The sequence below is a fragment of the Vulpes vulpes genome, chromosome 3 (assembly GCF_048418805.1).
Source record: "Vulpes vulpes isolate BD-2025 chromosome 3, VulVul3, whole genome shotgun sequence".
Taxonomy (NCBI): Eukaryota; Metazoa; Chordata; class Mammalia; order Carnivora; family Canidae; genus Vulpes; species Vulpes vulpes.
The window spans coordinates 9,238,208-9,266,126 of record NC_132782.1 but is presented as its reverse complement, the minus strand read 5'-3'; the positions used below and the strand labels follow the sequence as shown (position 1 = coordinate 9,266,126).

Genomic DNA, 27,919 nt, shown 5'->3' with positions numbered 1-27,919 from the left:
ATCTTATAATCTTGCTCTTTGCTTTCCATTATGTCATGTGTTTCTTTTTGTTTATATATTTAATTTGTTTATTCATAAGAGACACAGAGAGAGAGGGAGAGACATAGGCAGAGGGAGAGGCAGACTCCCTGCAGGGAACTCAACATGAGATTCAATCCCAGGACCCCGGATCATGACCTGAGCCAAAGACAGACGCTCAACCACTGAGCCACCCAGGCATCTCTATCATGTGTTTCTTTTTCTCATAGTAGATAAAACATTTTTTTTTTGCTTATTTAAATTCATATATGTATATAAAGAATATTTTTCTGAATGACAGTTTTTGACAGTGAGTAAAAGTTACAATGAAAAACAATAAGCCCTTTCACTATTTTTTATATTCCCCAAATGAATGAGACCATATAATATTTGTCCTTCTCCAATTGACTTATTTCACTCAGCATAATACCCTCCAGTTCCATCCATGTTGAAGCAAATGGTGGGTATTTGTAGTTTCTAATGGCTGAGGAATATTCCATTGTATACATAGACCACAGCTTCTTTATCCATTCGTCTGTCGATGGAAACCAAGGCTCCTTCCACTGGGTGTTACACTATATATGTTGGCAAATCGAACTCCAATAAAAAAATATACATATAAAAAAATGAACACAATAAGCCCTAATTTTCTGTAACAGCTTTTTTTTCCGTAAACAACAGTCCATTTTTCGACAAATACCATCATTTAGATATGTCTTCTAAAACACATGAAATTTTTTTCTAAAGTGCTAAAATGTATATCATCTCCATTATTTCAGAGGAGAATTACAATGAGCAGAAAAATACATCAACTTAGATTCTCAAGGTTATCTCAAATTCTGGAGTCCCTGGTTCCTGTGATAGGGTAAGAGTAACAAATGATTTGGACTAAAATCAAGCAAAATGCTATAAATCTTTTTTAAGAATAAAAAATTCTCAACTTTTTAATATATTGAAACAATTTTTAATCAAGTCTAGATACGTGACAACAAGACCTGAGAATGTTTTCTAGAAATTGTTTTAAAAATTCCCAAATAGGGCAGCCCCGGTGGCTCAGCGGCTTAGCGCTGCCTTCAGCCCAGGGCATGATCCTGGAGACCTGGGATCAAGTCCCATGTTGGGCTCCCAGTGCATGGAGCCTGCTTCTCCCTCTGCCTGTGTCTCTGCCTCTCTCTCTGTGTGTGTCTCTCATGAATAAATAAATAAAATTTATTAATAAAAAATAAATATAAATAAATAAAAAATAAAAATTCCAGATAAACATTTTTCCCATTTCATATTTTACTATTTATATATTTTTTTGTTTTGTCTGTCTTTTCCTTCCACAAATTCCCAAGGACAATCCCTAAAAAAACTGTTAGCCCTATTATTTGGTTGGAGGAAACAATCTCCACCATCCTCCGGTCTGTGGATGTCTAGAGTGTAAATCTGATGAGGTTGATGGCTTCCTGTGGCCAGAGCAGTGTAGTAGCAAGTGGTCTGATCCTTACTAGAACCCTATTAGGTACAGTGCCTCCAGGATCATGACATTGAAGTCACTGAGTCACTCTTTGGTGTTTTTACTGAGCCACAGTGCCCTCGACTTCAGACCAGTCAGAACATCATCTCTTTTGTCCTGATGAACATGGATAGTATCATATATTACCGTTTTCAAAATTCTAGAAAATAAAGAACCAGGTAACCACCTGGATTACAGGAGCCCTTGTTAGCACACCATCCAAATAATAATCCCCACGGCTAAAAGTCAACCCCAAGGGTAATTAAAGCCAGTATGTAATTCTTTTTATTAGTGAGTAGGTGATTACACGAAGTAGGGATGCTGGTCCCATAGCTATACTTTTTATTGTAGTCACTGCCCTGCATGACATGAATTGTACAGCTTTGCTCCAATGCCAAAGAGCTCATCCTGGCTCATAGGCCAATTCTGTGCTCCAGGTACCTGGCAGACACAGCAACCAGATTCCAATGGGTTTGTCTAACTACATGAGGAGAAGGTAAGGTTGTAGAGGGTAGGATGCCAAATCCATGACCCCCAGAGCCACAGGCTGAGCAGCTGCTGGGCCTGACAGCCACCAGTCCCCCTGTGGCAATGGGTACCACTGGGAGCAGGGAGCAGCCCCAGGAGTCCTAGAGCCCACGGCTCCCTGTGAGTCTGCACTGGGGAGCCTAGGAAGCATAGTCCCCTTGTCATGTGGCCTTTGTTCTTTTTTTCTCATTTCCTGCCTTCTTTGGGTTGTTGAGTACTTTTTATGATCCCACTGTATTACCATTATTCTCTTTTTAGATATATAATAAGAACCAAAGAAGCAGAACCAATAGGAGTCATATATGTATATATATGATTTTTTTTGTCTTAAGGCCTTCAGCTGATTCAGAACATATTCATCATTAAGAGATTCCATCATGTTGTCATTTTATAGCCATACGCACTTCTCTCCTGCCCCTACTTCTTCTTCTTCTTCTTTTTTTTTTAGGATTTTATTTATTTATTCATGAGAGACACAAGCAGAGGGAGAAGCAAGCTCCCTCTGGGGAGCCTGATGCTGGACTTGACCTCAGGATCTCGGGATCATTGCCTGAGCTAAAGGCAGACACTCAACCACTGAGCCACCCAGGCCCCCCAAACCCCTACCCTCTTCTTAACCACTATCAACCATAGCTCTGTTCTCCAATCCTATAACTTTGTCTTTGTAAGAATGTTAGTAAATGGAATCATACTGTATGTACCTTTGAGATAGTTTTTTCCCCCCACTCACCATCCAAGTTTCCTAATGTCAGATAATTCTAACATTTCTGTCATTTTGATCTGGGCATCCAATGATTTTTTTCTGAATTCAGCCTGGGATCTTCTTGGTTCTTGATATGAGGGGTGATTTTTAGTGGAAATTTGGACTTTTTCATGTTATGTTCTGAGACTTGGGATTTTATTTAAAATTCTGGTTTAGTGGACTTTTTCTGACACTGCTTCAACAGAAAAGGGGAAGGAGGTGTTGCCTCAGTACTTCCAGAAGGAAGTAGATGTTCAGGTTCCCCACTTGTATTTTGTTGGCAATCAGGAGAGTGAGAGCTTTTTACTTTGCTGAACAATCAACTCTGAGCTCCCCATGTGGAGTCCATTGATGTTGCGGTGAGAATGGCTCTGTTAGCACTGGGTAAGAGTCCTGACTCTCCTCTAGGCCTGCCATGGCACTAGTGAGGAGCAGTGCTTTGTTGGGTGTGCACTGCTGGGTGGGTGTGGGATCTAGGCTGTATGCTCTTCATTAATTCTATGATCAGGGGACTCATTACCAGCTGGTGAAGATGAAAATCCCATCTCCTACTTGACCTTGTCTGACACCACCTCAAGGGTGATGACTGCCTTATAAGAGTGGAAGTCTAGTTTTCCCACTCAGCCTTTGCTGGTGTGGATGGAGTATGGCCAGAGTTTTTTCCTTGGTTTTTATTGGAGGAGATTGGTCATTTACTAAAATTTGTCTGTCTTACTAGATTCCCTATTCCTGGTCTCTTGGCTAAAGAGAAGACCTTTTTGTTTGTTTTTGTTTGTTTTTGTCTGCACTTTCTGACATTTCTAAGCTATCTTCTTCAGCTCCAAGTCTGGAATTAAAAAAAAAAAAAAAAGACATCCCAGAGAATTCATCACCATGTTGTCCCTTGGGTCCTGAGGTCCTGCTGGTCTATCTTCTTGCTACCTTTCAGAGTCTTCTTAAAATTTTACATATGTACATAGATACACACATGTACACACAACACACACATACACACACACACCTGCCTATCTATCTATCAATCATCATCTTAGTTTCCTCGGGCTGTCATAACTAAGTACCACGCACTGGGTGGCTTAAACAACAGAGATTTATTTTCTCACAGTTGTGGAGCTTAGAAATTTATAATCAAGGTTTCAACAGATTTGGTTTCTTCTGAGGTCTTTCTCCTTGAGGTGTTGATAGCTGTCTTATCATTGTGTCTCTGTACATACATAAGACTGATGTTTGTGTATCCAAATTTTCCCTTATAATGGTACCAGTCAGATTAGATTAAGGACTGCCCAAACCTATATATTTAGTTGTACTTAAAGAAATAGGGAAAGTACATGTACTCCATCATTCCAGAAGTAGAAGTCTTTATTATTGGCTTTAATATCATCACTTTAAATATTTCATTACATTCTGGCTTCCATTATTAAATCTAGTGAAATGTCAGCCATGATTTTTAGAGCTGTATATCTCTCTTTATGATATATATTGCTTTTTCTTTTGGTTTTCAGTAGTTTGACTGTACATGTGTAGATATGGCCTAGTTTGTGTTATCTATTTTGCACTTACTTGACCTCTTTGTAGTTTATTTTCTTTACCAAATTTTGAAAATTTTCAGCTCTAATATCCTGAAATACTTTTTTCTTTCTCATTTCTCTCAAGTCCTTTTGGAACTCCCATTACACATAATAGATCACTTGATTTTGTGTCACAGATTATTGAGGCTCTTCTGTTTTCTTGTCATTTTTACCTCTAGCTTTTCACATTAGATCATTTCTATTGAACATTTTCTGCATACATTGATCCTTTCTTTGGCCACCTCCAGTCACCTGTTGATCCCTTTGAGTGAATCTTTTATTTCAGGTACTGTGCTTCTAAATTCTAAATTCCTATTAAGTTATTTTTATATTTCCCATATCTCTGCTGAGATCCTACATATATTCACTCATTTTGACAATAGTGTCCTTTTGATCCTTGAATATGCTTTTATTAGATGCCATAAAGTTCTTTTCTGAAAATCCCACTTCTGGGTTATCTTGGAATCTCTCTTATTAACTGCTCTTTCTCTTGAAAATGGGCCATATTTTTTTCATGTAACTAGTAATTTTTGTTGTATATTAGATATTGTAGATGATACTTAGTAGAAATTCCGAATTCTATTATCTTCCCTGAAGAGTGTTGATTTTTCTTTTTTAGACTGTTAGGTGTTAAACTACAGAAGCTTGGTTTTATGCTTGATTAGGAAAGATGTTTTGCTTTTATCTCTGTTCAAGATAAATATTTCTATAGTCCTGCTACATGATTGATAGTTTTAAGACATGACCTTGAGGTATTTCACTGAGAAGAACCCAAACTCAAAATTGTATGTTCCTTCTGTAGGAGGAAATTGAGATAGTTTCCAGCTTTAATCAGTCTTCCACTTGATGTTTTTCACTATTATCATTAGAGTCTTCTCCATGCATGCACAATTTAGGGAAAGGCCATAATAAAGTTATGTTTATGTATAACTATAAATCTAGTTATACATAGATTTGTGCATACCCCTTCAGTGTCCTCTTTTTCCCTCAGGATTTTTATACTCAGTAGCAGCAACTGTGGAAGCCAAAAACTCTATCCTTCGAGACTTCAAGCCACTGAGACAGCAGTTTTCTGTTTGGGTTCTAGTCCCCTCATGCTAGGTGGACTGAAATATGCTCTAGTAAAAAGGGGAAATCACTTTAAGATATAATTCCTTTTAATTTTATATGTCTCTTCATTTGATCTCCCATGCCTTCAAATAGTTACTTTAAAAAATATTTTGTTTAGAGTTTTTGTTTTCTGGGAGAGGGTTAAGTTATACCAATAAAAATTATACTACCAAACCAAAACCAAAACCTTTTTATATTTGTAAGCAAAGGAAAGTGACCAATTAAAGAGTGATAAGAAGATGGAATGAAATGTAAATGATAGTAATTTACTAGTTTCTTAGGATGATACACGAAAATGCCTTCCAATGGGATTTTGAGTTTTAACAATCTGATTTTGTTCTTTTTTGAATAAGGGTTAGGAATATCAAGTAGGTAAATATGAAATAAGCAGATAAAGACAGAAAAAATCAAAGAAATATAAAATTTAGCTTTAGGATCCCATTCTAAAATCTGATTTTTAGACTGAATGTCACACTGTTTGCTAATTCTAAGTCTCCCTGGAACAATTTCAGTTATCATATCCAAGACTTCAAAGAGGAAATAGTAATGAACTTTTACACTTTTTATTAGATTCTTGAAAAGTAAGATTTTTCTCCTTATGACTAACAGAATTATTTTATCAATAATAAAAATCCAGGCAGTGATCTTTGTGTGCTGCTTCATTTGTTAAGTATGTAAAAAGAATGTTTTTAAGGGGTATTTGCAAGGTGTTAAAAAATGACATCATTTTTTTTTCTTTTCCAAAATCCTCCTTAAATCAAAACAAAAACAAAAACAAAAACAAAAACAAAAACTTTCAGAGAGCTTTAAGTGTCAGAGAGTGGGTAAACCAGTTAGTTCAGCTTGACTGGGAGGCTCTGTCATAAAGCCAAATTTGTACCTTTGCAGTTTCAGGACAATTTTCTTTTATGCTTAATTTCAGGAGTCAAAATTAATTCCTCTTATAGTTATCCCTACAAAATTTGTTCTAGCAAACAAAAGTAAACTGAAATACAATTATCTTCAAAGAATGAAGTAATAGTCATCTCAGCCTCAATATTGGATTTCCCAATTATGCCCACAGTGTGGCTTAACTTTTTTATTATTTAAACTTGTCCCTTTGTTCTTAAGCCCTCCTTTTCTTATTGTGCTTAAGAGTCAGTGGAAAGGCTGCCTCTTGGAAGGTTAAGAAGTAATTTTCTGGGAAAATACTTTCACACAATTAAGCATGTCTTTTAAAGATAAACATTAAGCATTATGTGCGCAATTATGGTCTTTTAAGCTAAGCTGCTATATCCTGTTGAGTAAATCATACATTAGTTTTTCAACCTAACATTGTTTACCAAGTAGACCTAAAATATTATGGAATTCAAGTTTGAAATACATGTTATCGTAAAAAAACAATGTTATTAAATTGGTTATACATGAAATTTTCTTTGCATTTTTTACTTTTCTGTTGCATGCATATGTTTATTTCTAACATTTTTTCTTTCTTTCTTTCTTTTGATTTTTATTTGAAATACACTTTAAGTGACTGTAACTCAAAACGGTCCTAGTTAGGAACTCTTCAAATAGTCAATTTGAGCAGCTATTTGGATATCATCCTGTGGGTCCATTATGGCAATTCCTTCTAAAGATGGGAATTAGCGTTTATTAATATTTATTTACATACAATGTGTAAATATATGTATGTATTTCTCTTATTTCTTAAACATATTATGCCTTACACTTTCTGTTTCTCCCTGACTCCTGCCCCCTCAATCTATCATCTCAATTGCACAAATATTTATTTTGCTAGTGATCTCATTTTGTCACACTGTGAACAGGTGTTCATCACTTGTGTTTTCCTGCAAGATACTTTTCAAATCCAGTATACTGTCAAATACTTTTCCCTGTTTGTCAATGAGGTAGAGTTTTATTGGACATCCTGGTGTTATTTTGCATTGACAGGTTCAAGAAACAGGGTGAAGGCATGCATTGATGAAGACATATTGTGTACTTATCCGACTATAGGCTTTTGGGAGAATTGTTAAATCAGGTCCCCATCTTTTTAAATATTTATTGTGCTTGTTACTGCTTCTGCTAAACAATTTTCAATAATTTGTGTCTTGTTGAACTCTTGAAGTATACTAGATACAGAGGATTATAGTTATGTTTTGGCTCTTCTGCTACATTGTTAGTGACTGTTCTGTTCTGTAATTTGGAATGGTTTAACACTTATTTTATCTAAGATACCTAAAACAATTGTGCTATTTATATAATAACAATTCTATTAATAAAATTAAGCAACAGCAAAATTTGATTATGTTTTGATTATATCACCTATTTCTGTCACCTGTCTGTCCCATAATATTTGCTCAATTTTGAGTTGCATTTATGTAATATGATTGAATTTTTATGAATATATTATTATATTATTAGTAATATTGAATATATTTATGAGAGTTTTCATACAAATGCCATAACATTATGGCATTTTATTATCTATAGTGTCTTCAGAGTTAAGTAGGTGAAGTTTGCTCAAGTCACAGTTATTGAACACCCACAGGTGCATACCATTTATTATAATCGACTTGTCATAATCCTGCCTGCCAGAGGTAAAGGCACATTCATCATTTTGTTCAAATCTTTTAAACTTACTGAAACATTGGGACGCCTGGGTGGCTCAGTGGTTGAGCGCCTGCCTTTGGCCCAGGGCGTGATCTTGGAATCCTGGGATCGAGTCCCACGTCGGGCTCCCTGTGTGGAGCCTGCCTCTCTCTCTGCCAATGTCTCTGCCCCCCTCTCTCTGTGTCTCTCATGAATAAATAAATAACATCTTTTAAAAATAAATAAATAATAAATAAACTTACTGAAACATGTAAGAGACTATATGTTAGAAATAATGTCAATAGTGTAAAAAAATTACACTAGAGGTGTCAGGTGGCTCAGTCTGTTGAGTGGCAGACTCCTGATTTCAGCTCAGGTCATGATCTCTGGGTGATGGGGTGGGCAGCCTTTGTCTCCCGTGCTCAGGGCTCAGCGTGGAGTCTGCTTGTCCCTTTCCCTCCCGCAACCTCTCCAGATAAATAAATAAAATATTTTAAATAACAATAAAATTACACTACTAGGTGAGTTTGACCTGGTATATACTCTAGATTACAATTAGATTTTATCTCTTGATTAAAGGCCAGATCTACTCCCTTTTCATTGTTTCTCTGCTGTTCTCTATTGCATAGGATGTCAAGGACTGTTCTGTCTCAAGGGGACAGCATAATCCATTAATGGCCAAGGGACTATAGTGGCAAACCTTTTGCTGTACATTTTTTTAGCATAGACCAACGGACCATTGATATACACAATTTATTTCCTTTTCTAATAGTATGAGCCTATGGGCCCATGAGTGTGGTTATGCTTCAAAATAAATTATTCCCAGACTATGCAACCACTTTACTAAGAGACACTACAAGAACCCTACAAGAACCATCTGTGGGAAGATAAGAGGATATTAAATAGTCTTAAATGAAGTAAAATGTTTTAGTGTGTAAAGTCAAAGGTGTATTGTAAGAAAGGGTCTTCCACAGTGGGAAATTATTGTTAAAAAAGAAATAAAAATGTTCATTTGACAGATATGAAAAATGATTATTCCTTAGTATATCTAAACAATTATTAAGGAAAAAATGATACAACATATATAAATTCAAAGTTTAAAAATAGGAAAGAGAGAGATTAGAGTTTCTGTTGAACACCAAGTTGGAAATTATCATCATCCTTACCAGATGATCAATCATTCAGCTTGTTTGGACTCTGACAATGATGAGAAACTCCTCTCGGGAGCAAGCCTATATCCTTGTTAGACAAATTATCATTTTAAAAATATTTCACCAACATTTATTTGTAAGAAATGTCCACATGTCAGTAGATTTATGAGAATTAAAGGCAAAGGACAAGCTAAAAATATCATGCCTTATCATAATATAATTATGAATATGAATAATAATATTCATAATATATTATTATGAATATATAAATGAATAATATATATTATTCTTTTGAACTGATTATTTGTTTTTTTGCCTGTTTGCTTGCTTGTTTTTAAGCAATCTGAATTCTCTGTCCTGAGGTACCAGACCTTAACATTTCCTGGTTCTTCAGTAACTTGCTGATCTCATGGGCAGATCTGATTGTCTCACTGCATAGCTACACTGGCCTCCTTGCTATTCTTTGAATACTGCTGACATATTTTCTCTTTATTATGCACCATTGTCTAGTGTATTTAATATTTACTTAATTTGTCTTGATCATCTGGTTCTTTTAGTAGAATGCATTCTCTATGAGGGAAGATACTTTTGCCTCTTCTATTAACCACTCTACAGAAAGGACCTAGAATATTGCCTAATACATAATAGATACAAATACTTGTGGACTGAATGAATTGATCAAATATATCTGCATTTTAAAACTAGAATATTTAATTTTGGCATGTATTTCTCTTATTTTGTAGTTCCTGGCGGTTCCTTTTTCTAAATAGTCTTATTTGCTTATTCCAGAATTGTTTCAAAGTTATCCATATGCTTTTTAGTTATATGAATGTTTTTCTCAAAGTTTTTCTGTGAAATTCATAAGCCAACGTTATGCTGTGAAATATGGAGATTAAAATCAAAGCTTTGCTTTGATACCTCCAAAATGTGTGACTTAGGCAACTTATTTAACTTCTCTGTGACAGTTTCCTTATCTACAAAGCGAGAACCCTCATATTTCTCTGAGAATTAAATGAATGTATATATTTACAGTCCTTAGCACATCTTAAGTACTAAACAGTTGAAAATAATTGTCTTAGTCCATTTGAGCTGTTTATACCAAAGATTACAGACTAGGTGCCTTAAACAATACACATTTATTTCTTACAGTTCTGGTAACTGGAAATCCAAGATCCAGAGACTGGTGGACTTGGTGTCTGGTGAGGGCTGTCTTAGTGATTTATACACTGCCTTCTTCTTCTTGTGTCCTTTCTCATAGTGGAAAGCAGAGAGGGGGTAAGCTCTCCTGTCTCTTCTTCTAAGGACACTAATTTCATTCATGAGGGCTCCAGCCTCATGAACTAATTACCTTCCAAAGGCTCTACCTCCTAATTCCAGAATGATAGGGGTTCAATACTTGAATTTTAGAGGACACAGTCAGTCCATTGCAACATTATGATTATTACTCTCACTGTCATTATATCATAAATATTAATTATAAATGGTAATAGTTTTCCTTATGGAAGAAAAAAGCATCATCTTTTCACTACTGTTTTCCCATTCTTTGTTTCTTTGATTCAAAAATATAACAGTTGTCCTTCTTCTCTCTTGATTTAATAAATATTTGGTTTTACAAATAGTTAATTTTGCATGGAGCTCCCCCATAGGCTAAAAATAATAAATTAATATAGACATGATCCTAAAGGTATGGAGTTTAGTAAGAAAAGATACAGTAAAGAAGTCAAGATATAAAAATAAATAGATATATAAATAAAACTTAAGAAAAATATTCTAATTATAATAAACCTGTGCTGTGATAGAAAACGCTAGGAAGGACCCTTGGTTTCTGGTTCTCAGACAAAGGCCTTGAAGGTGATATGAATGAAATTGAGAACCAAACAATGAAAAGGCTGGGGATATTGTCAGTAGGGAAGCAGGTAGACCAGAAGCTTCAGGCAGAAGCAACTGCATGTGCTCATAAAATTATTTATGTTTAATCTTCAAAAATCCCACCAGAATACAGACTATTCTCTTTTAACATTAATAATAATAATAATAATAATAATAATAATAAATAATAATAATGTTATTTCAGGGAGTTTCCACTTTCAATTTTTAGACTAAATTTTCTTTAGATACAAGTGTTTTTTATTCTGTCATTTCTGTTGATACTGTTTAAAATCCATTTTGGAAAAAATAAATAAATAAATAAATAAATAAATAAAATCCATTTTGGTAAGAGAGATTCTGTGGAATCTGACCTATGTTCTCCAATACTTTATTTTTAAAATTTTTCCTTCTTTCACTTTAAGTTTTGGGGGAATTTCTTGAGTTTGATGTCTTTAGTCATTTGACTTTCCACAGCATTCACTGTCTTCATTATTTTTTAAATGTGGTATTTATACTTTAAATTCTCTTTAAGTTCCTCATAATGTCAGATAGTCCTGTTTTTATACTTTTATACTTGTTTATAATTCAAATAGGCAAAAATTATTTTGAATCATATTGAGGATACAAATCGTTTGTGTCTAATGTGTTTTCTTTTTCTGCTTATTTAAATGACTTTTAATAAGAGTAAACTTCTGTATCTTTCAAAAAGTCACCCTCTTTTGAACCAAAGAATCTTTTAACGAGCTTGGTAGGTTTTCATTTTGTTCTGTTTTCTGTCAGTAAGAGCTTTCTGATTGCTCAGAATTGGCTGGTCATCTGATAGAATTGGACAAAGGTCAGTGAGGGTCCCTGCGGATATGTAAAGATATTTGTTTGAATTTCTATGTACAATTATACAAGGAAAAGTGAGATCAAGTGGTAATTTGAGTATAGATAATTTCCTAAAAATACTTTAATAATGATATTGAGTGAGAAAAGAAAAAAATGCCATTAAGGATCTGTTTAGTTTCATAGATTCTATAGTTTTTGTGTTAAACAGATAATAAATCTGATTATTTTGAATTAGTGAATTTTAGCTCTAAAATTGTCCTAACTTTTACTATTTTATTAAATTTTTCTTTTCTTTCTCTGAACAGATCTTAGGGAAAAATAGCTAACTAAAGAAATTCTGAAATATTCAGAATAGGCAAAATTATGGAGACAGAAAGTAACTCGGTGGTTTCCATGGGATGGGGAAGAGGGGGAATGGGGATTATTAATAGGTATGGAGTTTCCTTTTGAAGTGATGAAAATGTTTTGGGATTTGATAGTGGTGATGGCTTCACAGCATTTCAGGTGTAGCAAACGTCACAAAATTGTACACTTTAAAATGGTTACTTTTTATGTCATGTGTATGTTATCACAATTTTTTTAAAAAAGGATCTGCCTACAAAAAAAAAAGTCAATTCCTTTAAGTAACAATAGGATTATGCTGTACAATAGGAAATTTCTTTTTCTGATGGACAAGAACAAAAGCAAGACAAACTTAAGAGGCAAACCCTGGCCCACGATGAGGCAATTATGGCCAGCACATTGTCCTCAACTGGGTAAGGCATCTTGTTACCCACCTCCACAATACATGGTACAAAATTATGGAACAGAAACACAGTTTCTATAAGAAAGGCATCTGCTTGAAAAAGATCAGACTAGAAAAAATGGTGGTCTTTTTTCCACAGCATATATTTTCTGCTAAATAGAAATAAAGACTCCCTGCTACCAAAGGAAGAGACTTCTGTGCTGGCCCATCTAGAAGATAGTCCTGCCCTCAAGGAAGAGGATTTTTCTCCATTGTCCTGCATAACTACAACGAGAGGGACCTTTTCTATGTCCATACAGCTTTAGTGATCCACCTCCCGTTGGTGTGAAGTTGGTGGCTTTAGGATTGAACATTCATAAGTCATTAAGTTCCTTTGTATCAATGGAGTCCACTCAAAAACTTAAGTCTTCTGTAGTACTAATTGTTGGGTTAAAAGTTGCAGCCAAGATCTTGACTTCACTGAACTCCATGTTTTTCCCACACCTAACTTCCAGCTTAATGGACACTGCCTTGAGTCCAGGAAATAATAACCACTAATCAGATTTTCTTCTTAACCAAGTTTGTTTATTGTGTCTGGTGGAGAATACTTAATGAAAGATCCCTAGAGTAGGCGAGGCTTTCACTCTAAACAATTATACTTTCTGCAAAATTGTTTACTTTCTGATTATCTGAAGATACTAGCTTCAGCTTAAGGATAGAGAAATTGGTCTTATAAATCCTGAAAAGTACAATATAAAAGGATTCAGTCTACTTGGAAAGCCTGTTATAGACCTTTCTAGCATCTTTATTCTCAAGGCTATATTTTTTTCCTTTCTTCTTTAAGCTTGACATTCTTTAAAAAAAAATTATTGATTTATTCATGAGAGACATAAAGAGATGCAGAGACGAAGGCAGAGGGAGGAGCAGGCTCCATGCAGGGAGCCCGATGAGGGACTCGATCCCAGGACTGCGGGATCATGTCTTGAGCCAAAGGCAGACGCTCAACCCAGGTGTCCCAAGCTTGACATTCCTTAGGCTAATTTTCTCTCTGTTATACATATAGTCCTTGGTCAAAGCCACAGGATGAAACCAAAACACAAATGTTTTAAATTTTTCATAATATTAATTTTTATAATTCTATATATTTTTAGTAGGACACTTTTTATGCTAGAAATAAATCAAAAGTGATGGTGGGGTTTGGATATAGATGGTAACTATTGAATGAAACAGCAAAGTCTGTTAGATTCAGGGCTTAATAAATGTGTATTGAGTTATTTTCCATAGGTTCATAGTTTTCTGGACGGCTCTTAATATTAAAAATATTTTCTTATTTTAGAAATCTTTCTTTACCTGTTCTTTTTTGTCCCTCTGATTCTAAATATATCTGCATTATTATGATCAGGCTGCCATGTAAAATACAACAGAATGGCTTTTAAAAAAACAGAAATTTACCTTTTCACAGTTTTGGCTGCTAGATGTCCAAGATCAGAACACCAGTAGGGTTCATTTCTGGTGAGATCTGTCCTCTGACTTTCAGATGTGTTCTCACTATGTCATCATGCATAAGTGGGGAGGGGACGCTCTCTGATGTCTCTTCCTTTATCTTTTCTAAGGACACAAACCTTGTTTGATTAGATCCACTCTTATAACCTCATTTAATCTAAATCACCTCCTTAAAGACCATATCTCCAAAAACAGTCACATTGGGGATTATGGTCTCAACATATACATTTTGGAGGAATACAATTACATCCATTAAAAATACCATTTTTAAACAAAATCCTAGTAATAACTACATTTCTCTTAGAATGTCTGTTCTCACTACGAAAGGTGTATTACCACTTACATGTCAGAGACATTGCTCACTACTGTTAATCAGATAGGAAATCTTTCATGTCTAAGCAGGGAAATTTATTTGCTTAAGAAAAACTAATATAGAATGTATTTAGCATGAGGGCTAAAAAAGTATAATCTCGTGAGTATTGTGCTTGTAAATGTATGTTGAGTTTTTAGTAGTATATGCCAAATTGATATACTGAATAAAAGAGGTCTTATAAGATTTAGGGAGACAAAAAGAGTAGGAAGAAACAGTAAGAAATCTGCATTCTTGTAACCATGGAAATGAAGCATCCTGGGGAAGGAATATTGCCACGTCTGACCCTAGAGGGGTAAAGATTTCAATTAAAAATGAACTAGGTTGTCCTCATTCCTGGTTTCTAGAGTTACTAGACCCCTTTGCAAGATAAGGGATTTGTTATGAGTGCCTAATGTATTCTGAACACTGAGGATACAGCAGTGAATTAGGCGATGAAGTAGAATAGATGCAGGTGATGTCTCATCACCGCATCTCGTGTCACCTCAGCCTTTGGCTGTAGAGGACAATTCCTTTGCAATTGGACAGCTTTTCCACTCAGGTATTTTTGCTTTCCAATCTAAATGTTGGGTTTTCTCCAGAACTCGGGAAATTGTTCTTTCCACACAATGCTCAGCTCAGCAGAACTGGAAATGAAGCATTATCAGGACAAATCGCCTCAATGGGAAAATTTTGAGGCACAATCAATTCTGCTATCATACTTGTTCTGAAAATGTGAATATGTTACAACACAATTGATATATTAAGGAATTATTTGAGCAAAACCTAAGTTTTGTGTTTTCTTATGCGTGATTTCTTCCATGTGAAACAAATTAGGGAGAGGAAAACTCTGGCCCATTGCCTATTTTTGTAAATAAGGTTTTACTGGAGCACTACAGACAAGTTTGTTTTTTCTTAAGCCTCCTTTCTTTGACTGTGTTGGGGTCCCTGTGGTCCTGAAAACTAAAAATATTCGCTATCCGATTATTTAAGGAAAAGTGTGATAATTCCTGATCTTGGTGGATGGAGAAAACAGCATAAGGCTGACCAAAACTACATAAAAATACAAAAAATAAAAATAAAAAGGCACATATGCACACACCTGAAACATCTCCCTGTGACCTCAGGGTACAATATATATTGTGAGCCACACCCAGCCACAACTTGTGTTGTAAGTTTCCATCAGATTTCACATAATCCTTCCACCACTTTGTAATAGCTCACAAACTGCAACTCTTCCCACATGCCCTTCCATCAGCAAACATCAGGCTCTCTTCAAAACAAAGTGCCATAGTATTATAGGTTTGATGTATTTCTTAACCATTTAATATGTGTGACACTGCTACCATGTTTAAGCATCCTAACTTTTTAATGTGTAACTGATGGTTTTGAGTATTGTGCTTCTGACTTCATTTTTTATTCCCACCAGCCCTGTGGTTTTATTGCGTGTTTTTGTATCATACAGTGCTTTTTTGAAGGAAACGTGTGCCACACCCTGTCAAAACTGACTGCACTTTCTACACTATGTTCCTCAGAAGGTCCCCAGAAGAATGAGCCCTAATTGGCCAATCAGTGACTTGCTGATTAATAGATGGAATCCTGCCCTCATGGCAGGAACTGGGGTAAAAATTATAATTGTGTAATAATGGGAAGACTAGTGGAAATCACTAAATGGAAAAGGACCAGAGTAGTTCATTATGATGTTATATCAATACTTGAGGATGTGTTGGGCACTACAATGCATGCCATTCTCTTACTGGTATGGAAACAGCTAGTATAAGTGTATTTTGTTTTAATAAAGCCCTGTTATACTCATATATTGAAGAAACCATAGCCTGGAAGACTGACGTCCATATTTAGCATTTGGGAGACAGGATGGATAGGTAAAAACTGCAGCAAATCACCACCTCAATTGTTCTCCCTGTCCTTTGCAAAAGTAAGGTTTTCATAAAAAGATTAGAATCAATGAGTAGGAAAAGAGGTCAACAAATATGGTAAAAACAAAAAATGTGGTACAAATAAAGCATTAAAGGTAAGAATCTGGGGCACCTGGGTGGCTCAGTCAGTTAAGCATCTGACTCTTGATTTTATCTGGAGTCATGATCCCAGAGTCATGAGATTGAGCCCCACATTGGGCTCTACCCTGTATGTGGAGTCTGCTTGAGATTCTCTCCCTCTCTCTCCACCACTTCCTAACCCTGCTCCTGTGCTCTCTCTATTAAGAAAATTAAAAATAGGTGCACCTGGGTGGCTTAATGGTTGAGCATCTGCCTTTGGCTCACTCAGGTTGTGATCCTGGGGTCCTGGGATTGAGTTCTGCATTTGGCTCCCTGCAGGGAGCCAGTTCTACCTTTGCCTATTTCTCTTTCTCTCTCTGTGTGTCTCTCATGAGTAAATAAATAAAAGCCTTAAAAATAAATAAATAGATAAATAAAAGCTAGTATTTAAAAATAATAAAGTAAGAATCCTCTAGGTCCCCAGTAGCAGGCTCTCAAGGAATGGTAGTGGTGATGGTTTTGACATTGATGTTGGTCACTATGATAGTGTGATAATCATGATACTGATTATCAACCTTCAATGCAGAAAAAATGAAACACTATCAACCATGAGGCTTCCTACCAATTTGGAAGAGACACAAAATTTGAACATTTTTTGTAGGAATGGCTCTTAAAACTTAAGGTGTCCCATCAAAAAAGAGAGGAATGACAGAAGAAAGGATGGGTCAAGAGAAATGATATTGCTGAATGTTCTACATATCATCACTCTTTGTTATGTTTTATGCTATTTTACTCATCTTTGCAACAATCATATGTGACTGATAGTAGCCTACCTAGTTTTTACACACAAGGAAACTGAATCTTGGAGAAGTTCAGTAATTTGCCCAAGTTTATAGAGGTTATTTAAAGCAAAATGTACCTAGCTCCATGTTAACAGAGAGAGAGAGAGAGAGAGAGAGAGAGAGAGAAGAGCTAATGTAGGCTGAATAGGTATCTATAATTTTAAAGAAAAGAACAAACATGAAAAAAATAGATGCCAGTTTTAAGTTGAAAGATGTCATTTAGAAAAGATTTGACAGGAGAGAAGACAAGAAGTGCTGCAGTAGGACTTGAGGTCTTCTTACTCATATTGTACTGTCTTTAGAGTGAACTCATTCTTGTGGATCATCACCTCTACTAAGATACAGAGTATTGAGCTTACTGTCAGTAATTAAACATTTGTGCTGATTTTGAAAACTTTTATGAACATGATAGGAAAGCCAAACTGATTTAATTGTTTTACTAATTGCTAATTAATTATCCTCAGTATAATGGCAGGTGTTTGTGTAATTAGGAAGAGGGCCAGAATATCATTTGTAAGAAATCCTGCCCTAAAATTTGAGAGATGTGAGAACTTTATCAGTTGACCAAGTTCCATACTATAAAGCAGATCGTTTAAAATATACTTTTTTTAGTTTTAAAATAATATTGATTCAATGCCTTTAGATTTGCCTACTTTCTTTGAGAGAGTAAGAGTACACTGTTTTTGTCTCTTTTTTTTTTTAACATATTTTAGGAATGAGCCTGCTAATGGACTAATGGAGATTACTTAACATGAAAGAGTATAGAACTAAAGGGAAAAAGGGAAACCTATCACTAGCCGTTAATTCTCCTACCCCCCCCCCATTTTCCTCCTCTACTTCTTCCTTTCAACTTTTCATTCATTTATAAATAAAAAGATTTTATTTATATATTCATAAGAGACACAGAGAGACAGAGGCAGAGATATAGACAGAGGGAGAAGCAAGGCTCTTCACAGGGAACCCGATACAGGACTCGATTCATAGACTGGGATCATGCCCTGAGCGGATGGCAGATGCTCAACTGCTGAGCCACCCAGGTGTCCCTATAAATTTCAATTTTAACTTATAAATTTAAAGTTTTCTTAAATGTATCTCCATTCTTTAAAAAGAGCCTATTCTTTTATTTTTTAAATTTTTTTGAGGATGGTTGACACACAATGTTACCTTAATTTCAGGTGTACATCATGATTCAACATCTCTGTGTGTTACTCTGTGCTTGCCCTAAGTGTAGCTACCATCTGTCACTATACAATGCTATTACATCATTAACTATATTCCCTATGCTGTATCTATTACTCCCATGGCTTGTTCTTTATGCAACTGGGAGTATGTATCTCCCACTCCCCTTCACCCATTTTGCCCATCCTTCCACCCCCTTCCCTATAGCAACCATCAGTTTGTTCTCTGTGTTTATTATTCTGCTTATTATTTTTTCATTTATTCATTTGTTTTGTTGTTTAGATTCCACATATGAATGGAATTATATGATATTTATGTTTCTCAGTTTTATTTTACTTAGCATTATACCTTCCTAGGTCCATCCATGTTGTTTCAAATGGCAAGATCTTATTCTTTCTATGGCTAAGTAATATTCCACTGTGTAAAGCCACATCTTCTTTATCCATTCCTCTATGGATAGGTTCTTAGGTTGCTTCCGTATCTTGGCTATTGTAAATAATGCTACAATAAACATAAAGGTGAATATATCTTTTCAAATTATAGTTTTTATTTTCTTTGGGTAAATGCCTAGTAGTGGGATTGTTGGATCATATAATATTTCTATTTTTATGTTTTTTTAGGAACCTCCATACAGTTTTCCACAGTGACTATGCCAATTTACATTCCTTCCACAGTGCACAAGGGCTCCTTTTTCTCCACATCCTTACCAGCACTTGTTATTTTTTGTCTTTTTGATTCTAACCATTCTGACAAGTATAAGATATCTCGTGGTATTCATTTGCACTTCCCTGATGATTAATGATGTTGAGCAGCTTTTCATGTATCCGTTAGCCATCTGTTTGTCTTCTTTGGAAAAAGAAGTGAGAAGTGTCCATATTAATAATGATAAGTTAAACTGCCACTATTTGCAAATGACAGGATACTATACATAAAAAACCCTAAAGACTCCACCAAAAAACTACAAGATAAAATAAATGAATTCAGTAAAGTTGTAGGATACAAAATTAAAACCTAGAAATCAGTAGTGTTTCTATACATTAATAACAAAGTGGCAGAAAGAGAAATTGAGAGAATAATTCCATTTACAATTGAATAATTTTTTTTATTTTTTTATTTTTTTTACTTTATTTTTTTATTTTTTTTACAATTGAATCAAAAGGAATAAAATACCTGGGATTAAACCTAACCAAGGAGTTGAAAGACCTATACTATGAAAAGTATGAAACACTGATGTAAGAAATTAAAGAAAACATAAATGGAAAGATATTCCATGCTCATGGATTGAAAAAAATTAATACTGTTAAAATGTTCATACTGCCCAAAGCGATCTACAGATTCAGTGCAATCTGTATCAAAATACCAATAGTATTTTTATCACAGGACTAGAACAAATAACACTAAAATTTATATGGGACAACAAAAGATCCCACATAGCCAAAGTAGTCTTGAGAAAGAACAAAACTGGGGGTGTCATACTTCCAGATTTCGAGATATACTGCAAAAGTATAGTTATCAAATAGTATGGTACTAGCACATAAACAGACACATAGATCAATGGAACAGAATAGAAATCCCCAAAATAAACCCATGCTTATGTGGTCAAACAGAGGAGACAAGAATATATAATGGGGAAGAGAGACTCTCTTCAATAAATGGTTCTGGGAAAACTGAATAGCTATATGAAAAGCAATGAAATTGGACCACTTTCTAACACCATACATGAAAATAAACTCAAAATGGATTAAAAACCTAAATATGAGACCTGAAACCATAAGAATCTTAGAAAAGAAAATAGGCAGTGATTTCTCTGACATTGTCCATAGCAATATCTTTTTAGATAAGTCTTCTAAAGCAAAGGATGAAAAAACAAAAATAAACTATTGGAGCTACATCAATATATAAAGCTTTTGTACAGTGAAGGAAACCATCAACAAGACAAAAAGTAAACCTACTGAGTGGGAGAAGATATTTGCAAATGACATATCCAAAATATATAAGGAACTGCTACAACTCAACACCAATAAAACCCACAAACACACATCCTGAAACAAACAATCTAATTTAAAAAATGAGCAGAGGATCTGAACAGACATTTTCCAAAGATTTTCTGTTCTTCGTTATACACTTTTACTGTACTTTTAGTCTTTCTTAACCTTAACAAGTTCTTTAGAATAATAAGGCTTCTCCATACGTAAATGCTGTTTGAATTTTATTATGTTCTACTTGAAAGACAAAATCCTATTACTGATGGAATGTCCTATTGGCAAAATAGGTTAATCAACATTTCAAGAACTTTGGGGAAATTGCTACAAACATGATATATATTTTTTTTCATAGCTTTATTTCTTTAGTATGAAGAAGGAAGCAATTGTGCTAATGTTTATCTGAGTCGTGTGCTTGTAGGAAACAATGATTATGAAGAAATCCTCTCACCATTTTTTAAAAAGATTTTATTTATTCATTAGAGAGAGGGTAGAGAGCACAAGCAGGGGGAGTGGCAGAGTGACCAGGAGAAGCAGACTCCCCGCTGAGCAGGGAGCCCACCTTGGAGCTTCATCCCGGGACCTTGAGACCATGACCTGAGCCAAAGGCAGACGCTTAACCATCTGAGACACCCAGGTGCCTTCCTCTCTCCATTTTGCTTTCCAAATTCCCTCACCATTTTGTTTTAAGAAATGCTTAACTTAACCACAAAAATCCTTTCCTCTTTCTCATATTCCAAAAAGAATGCCTCACCTCCTCCTCTACCTATTTGCAGTGATTCAGGTTAGACTCATCTGTGTCCTTCTTAATGATTCCCATAAGATTCACAGATAATTTCTTAGTTTACCTGCCCCTATAGAAGTGTTCTTCATTAGTGAACATTCTCACTATTTTAATAACCTTAATAGAATCATCCAGTACAAATAGAATTGTCCAGTACTTTCTGTCTTTTATAAAGGTTGAATGACTTGGAGACGTTATTTTAATTTATACTTGACAAAGGCTTTCATCACATCCATTCTTTGTCCTTTAGGTAGCCAGATGGGTGAAGAACATAGCACATAGCAACTAATTGATTCTTTTCACAAACTCTTGACACAAATACAGCTCCCTGAAGCAGAGGAGACTGTATTTCAGTTCATCACCACCAAGTGATACGAGTTGAGTATCATGAGATGATGTTCCATTCAAAGTGTCTTATTCCTATCTTATTGATACACACTTACAAACCGATCCCAAACAGACATGCACGCTTTAAGTTCAGGACATGGTACATAGTGAATGCTCTCTAAATATTAGTCTTGTGTACTATGTTGTTAACTAAGTGCTCACATTTCTTCTTGTAAGTTAAACTTTCATTTCTCTGGCTTGAAAGGTCTTCTGTATCTGAGACGTTCACTAGTAAATGCAAATCCACTTGGAATGGGTAACATCTGAATCTATTATTGGAAAAGCTCTAGATTAGCATGAATTAAAACAGAGGAGCCAAAGCATTCTCTGTAGTAATGGGTGGCCAAGAAAGGAGAAGGTGCTACAAACAGTCTATTTGTAATTTGGCCTGATCCTGGTCACTCAAGGTCATTGCTACATCAGAGAGTTTGGTGTTATTTTTAACAGGATAACAAATTTTTACTGTATACTCCGATGTACAACAGAAAACATCCTTTATTTCCTGTATGTTACTTAACCTACCTTAAAAGCATCCCACTGCCACATTAAATATGTATCCATTCCACTGACACACGCATGTATATGTGATGTACATGTATCTGTATATGTATATATATTTTTTCCCCTTGTATATAGATTCCAGGAAAAAACTAACTAAATGTAGTTCAGTCTGGTAAACTCAATCCAATCTGATATTTTAGTCTCTGTCTTTTTCAGGTCAAAAGAAATCTAGAACATACCTATTCTCTTCCTCCCTACTCCTTTTCTAGGTAGATTTTTGATAAAATTAAAACTAAGGCTTATATGACATTGGATCTTAGAAAGGTGGGGAATGAAGACTGGGACTTTGATCCACATGGTAACTTTGAAAGCTCCCTGGAAAATGCTGTGGTGTATCCATTCTAGGCTGCTCTCTGAACTGATTATTTCTGAAACGAGTTTGCTTTTTTTAAGTTTTTTTTTAAAAGATTTTATTTATTCATGAGAGAACAGAGAGAGAGAGAGAGAGAGAGAATGAGAGAGAGAGAGGCAGAGACACAGGCAGAAGGAGAAGCAGGCTCCACGCAGGGAGCCTGATGTGGGACTCGATCCCGGGTCTCCAGGATCACGCCCCGGGCTGAAGGTGGCGCTAAACCGCTGAGCCACCCGGGCTGCCCGAGTTTGCTTTTTTAATCAGCCATTAAAACCATCTTATAAGGGCCACTTGTCCTTAGTCAGAAAGTCCTTGTGCATTGTGGCTGCTTTGTCCTGATCTCAGGTCTCTGCAGACTCATCAAATTTCTCCATTTTTCTCTGGTTCTTCAATCAAGGCACACAAAACACCTCAATTCCTTATAGTTTATGCAGGTTTTGGGAATAAGAGGCATTTCAAAAACTTTTCTTTTATGGAAAACAATTTTTTCTTCCTTTTTCCAGAGCTTTATATATCCCCACATCTTGATAAATGTGACTGTGTTGAGCTACATATAGAGACTTGTGACCTTCCCAGGAAAGTGTGCCACTGGCTAGTACCAGCACAGTCCAGTTCCCCATCCATTTTAAGGTGCTTCTTCCATTTTATTTTTCACATCCTTTATTCCCACTTTTAAAAATAGAAAGCAAGGAGACATGCATTTTTCTACACTTTCTTCACGTCTGTGTGTTTTTCCATACACTAGTAACCATAATGGAAGAATTCTCATTTCTTTATTATTTACCATCCTATTCAAGGCAGAAACTACCCAACAACCAGCTCCATGTTTCACTTTCTACTGGAACAATGGATCCTAAGAACTTCAAGAAACCCTGCTGTCTACCACAGATGAGCATCTCCATGATAACCAGTATACGAGAAAACCAGAGGAATTACCCTCTGATGTACTATTTGAGACTCTTGTTTTTACATGCCTCTCTGGAGTAGAGGAAACACCAAAAATAATTGAGCTCTAACTTCCCAGCAGGCCTACTGGATAAGAGCTCTTCTCTGTCCAGGACTGAATTTAAGTAGATTAAAAGAAAATAAAGAAACACTTCTTGCAAACTCATTTGTAGACACCTCACATCTACTACATTATGTTGTTCCTCTCCACTGTAAGCTCAGAATGTTTGATGATTTCCTTAACATTCACAAGTGCTAATGATATGAATTTAGAAACTGATACATTTAATATAAAATAGTTTTTTTTCCTCTTGAAAGTGCAATTTTAATGGATTTAAATCTGCCTAGACTGTAATAGTTAATTCTTCTATAGGTAATTGAACTTTTGTGACATATTATACTAGAATAACCTTGCATTTCTCCATCATTATATGATATGGCAAGTACATCATATTTGCAATATCTATATTGTTTATAGTTGTGGTTTTTAATAATTTGAGTAGTTTAGAGATAAGACATACTCAACCCATACATAAATTCTTTATGCTGGGCAAAATATCTAAATCAATAAACATTTTAGAAGAAAAAAAATCAATACTCCCCAAATTCCAGTGAGTAGAATACGTCCTTGTGCTTCAGGTAAGATCAGTGAGGAGACCTATAATTGATTTTGATTTTGTTTTTGGCTTTTGTAATACATGCTATATTACCAGCGTCACCCTTTGCATTCAACCTTGCATTCAGGATCACAGCCCCGTTTTCAATTGTGTGTGTGTTTAGTGTATGACAACTGAGGGACATCTGGAGTCATCTGCTTAGGGATGGATACAAGGAAGCAATTATAAGGACAAAATGTTGCAGGCAATTTGTAAACTGATGGGGGTTTTTTTTTGTTTTTTTGTTTTTTGTTTTTTGTTTTATTTCCAAGGCCACTGCCATAGAGAGCATAGCATTTTACTTTATCCTGGGAAAAAGAATGAATATCATAAATAATTGAGTTCTAATTCCCCAGCAGCAGGCCAGATGAGGGCCTTCCATTGACCTTTACTGAGTTCAGTGAACTTAAAAGGAAATAAATGAGTCTTTTCCTACAAACCTAACTAAAAATGCTAATGTAAATATGTTGTAACTTGATAGATAAATGAGTATATAAATAATCACATTAGGTGTTACACCCAAAACCATAAAAAAATGAATGTATTTTTATGTTGTATATACTTTAAAGTCAATTATTTGTTTGAAAAGTTAGACATTCCTAACTTCCCAAGCTAGGGTTTACTTCATGTGTTCTTTTCAGTAATAATTAGGTGCCAAGGTGCACCCAAATGGATCAACTGGATTTCCCAGGTATTCTTCTTCATCACTTGCTATGGACTTAATTGTGTCCCCTCCCAAATTCATAGGGTGAAGCCCTAACCCACAATGTGCATGTCTTTGGAGATAAGCTTTTTAGGAGGTAATTAAGGTTAAATCAGTTCATATGGATGGGATCCTAATCCAGTAGGATTGGTGGCCCAGTAAGAAGGAGGTGAGGCAGAGAGAGAACTCTCCTTCTGCATACATCAGGGAAAAGTCATGTGAACACACATTGAGAAGGCAGCCATCTCAAGCCAGGGAAAGACCCCTCACCAGATCCAACTATGCTGGCATTCTGATCTCACATTTTGAGCCTCTAAAACTGTGAGAAAAACATTTTTGTTGTTTAAGCTTCCAATCTATGACATTTTATTATCACAGCCTGAGATAATACACCAGCATTTTGTAAAAGTGCCCTAACCTCTTACCAATTGGGGTCAATTATGTCTGGTAATGTAATTATGGCTCTTTTTTCTTGCTGGTCCTTGGTCATAAGGAATCCAAAGGGCCATGGTGGCAACTGTAGCTTATAGTTCAATGTGTCCCTTGCTATTTCTCAAAAGTGTATCCTTTTTGGAGACTGTCCTCTAACGTTATAGAAACCAGAGTTGCAAGGATAGAGAACATAATTTTCTAAATAGGTATTTCAGAATGATGGGAAGAGGGGCCATTCCTACTAACCCGCCTCCATTCCCAAGTCAGAGCATTCTTATTGGTAACACAACACCATATACAGTTTTCTGATTTAGTACCTGTACTGAGTCCTAAATTTAACATGTAAGTCCTGAATGATGACACCCACATCCTTGCAGACTACTACTTCCAAGCTGGCATTTTACCATTACCTTCAGTAGGCCATCCCTACATCCCTAATACATCCCTGTATTAGTGGAGACTAACTTCTGAATGTTTCAGTATGTGGTATAAATAGTGGATCCCATTTTTATAGGTTCATTCTTGCATATTCTTTGCTGTAAAATGGGTCATTTGGTTAAAAGCTATATTATGTGGAATTTAATACCTGAGATCAGGCATATACTAAACCCATGGGTAGTGTTTCTGGCTCAGGTTCTGTAGGCAGGAAAGGCAAATCTACTGAGAGAAGTATCCATCTCTGTAAGGATAAACCACTGGCACTTCCAGGGCAGAAGTCTCTGGGTAGTTAACTTTCCATCAAGTAGCCAGTTGGTCACACAGTTTGAGAAATTGTGTTCTATTCGTGGCTCAGTATTGATCTTTGTTGCTGACATGTTGAATATTCAGGGGCAGTAGTAGATAGACCATTCCTGAATGTAGTAGCTATATCATGGCATTTTTTTTTAACTTGCACCCATACACCATAACTGACTCATAGTAAACGAAGCTTGACCTCTTTCTTACTCTTTCAGCTTGCCATTTGGAACCCATTCCGTAAGAACATAGGCATGAATTGAAATGGTTCCTTGTGTACCTTCAGAGGAGGCTGGGTATCTGTTGATGCAGCTTACTTGTGCTCTGTGGTCCTCTTCAAGTTCAATTCCAGATGTACCATTTCCATTCTGATGGATGCTGCTGGGCCTGTCCATCTCTATAATTTGACGGTGCTAATAGAATCCAGATACTTGGTGGAGGATCAATGGTCAAGCATCTCCTCTATTATAAGATCCCAATAACATTTCAGGAACTGTTTTTGTTTGTTGTTGTTGTTGTTGTTGTTTTATTTTTTTTTAAGTACATCATTCTCCACTGTAGAGGACATCACCTCGTTCCAGAATCTCAGGAGCTTACACTGAGTCTTTAACTTAGACTTACCATGAATTCCACCCTGCAAATCTTTTTTCCATCACTAACACCTCCATCACCAGATATTGTGGCCCAAAAGTCAATCTAGACTTTCTGTGGAGCCATTTCCTCTCTGGACTTCACTCAATGCTTGCAGCCTTCCACATCCCACAGTATGTAGCTGAAGCAGTATTCCTGGAGTTGGAATGTTTTGATTCTAGAATCTGAAGAATTCCAGCAGATAATATGCTTCCCTGTCTGTAGTAGGAGAGACAAGTGGCAATTTGTCTTTTAATTTAGAAGGAATAACCTGGCATGCCCTTGATCATAGAGACTGATATTTTTAATGAAACGGAAGATTTCTGAATTTCTCAATTTTCATAGGGCTTAATCCCTGCTCTTTTAGTGCACGTTTTACCAAGCCTTCCAGGGTATTCACCACTTTATGCTGAGTCCACCTGACCACTATGATGTTACCAACAAAATGATCAGTATCACATTTTGTAAAAGATTCAGAAAGCACAGATCTCCTTTGACTATATTGTGAAAGAGGCTGGAAGAGTTCATATATCCTTGGGACAAAACTGTAAATGAATATTTTTCTATTCTTTGTGAATTCAAATTATTTCTGATCCTGTTTTCTAACTCCAGACTTGACACTCTGAAAAGAGAGAGGGATTTGATAGGAAAAGCTTCAGATCAAAGTGCAACTAAAAACCTAGGCTAGGATCATGGGGAGTCCTCAGAAAAACTTTCCTTGGAGGAATTCAGTGTCAAACAGAAATGGCCTGGCTCTATCCGGTAGGCCACTACTGTCCACTATTGCTGGCAGCAGCCTGGGGGAAGCATGGCCTTTGTTGTGCCTACTATGGAAGAACAGAGGTGTTCTGGAAACTCAGTCAGCTGTGCTCTCTGCAGCAGATTTTTCTGAAGGAACGTCCAAACCATGCAAATCCATTGTTGCCACCAAGAGAAAAAAGAAAATATCTGTTATCTCTGATTTCTCCATAAAAATTGTGAATTTGAAATTGGTATTACTTTCACAGGATTGGACAATCCCTCCAGTGGAAACAGACAAATCACTTCTCACAGGTACTCATTCCTACCTCCTTAAATAATGTTGAACAAATATATAAAGAATATCCAATTGAAGGGATCCCAAATAATTACTCTGCCCAGGCTAACTCCATGTATTTGTGGATCCTTTCACTTCACCTTTTTTCTCCCCATCCCGTCCCTGCTTTGTGCTCATGCATTCTGGCTGTTAGAGTAGATGATATTTTAGGTAACTGCATTCAGGGATTTGGTCATTTTCTT

General features: G+C 35.8%; 1 pseudogene; it reads right to left on the bottom strand.

Annotated features, from left to right (window-relative positions):
• Nucleotides 1-1,292: 1,292 nt before the first annotated feature.
• On the bottom strand, nucleotides 1,293-26,406 carry LOC112916581 (4-hydroxybenzoate polyprenyltransferase, mitochondrial-like; annotated as a pseudogene).
• Between the last annotated feature and the right edge of the window lie 1,513 nt (nucleotides 26,407-27,919).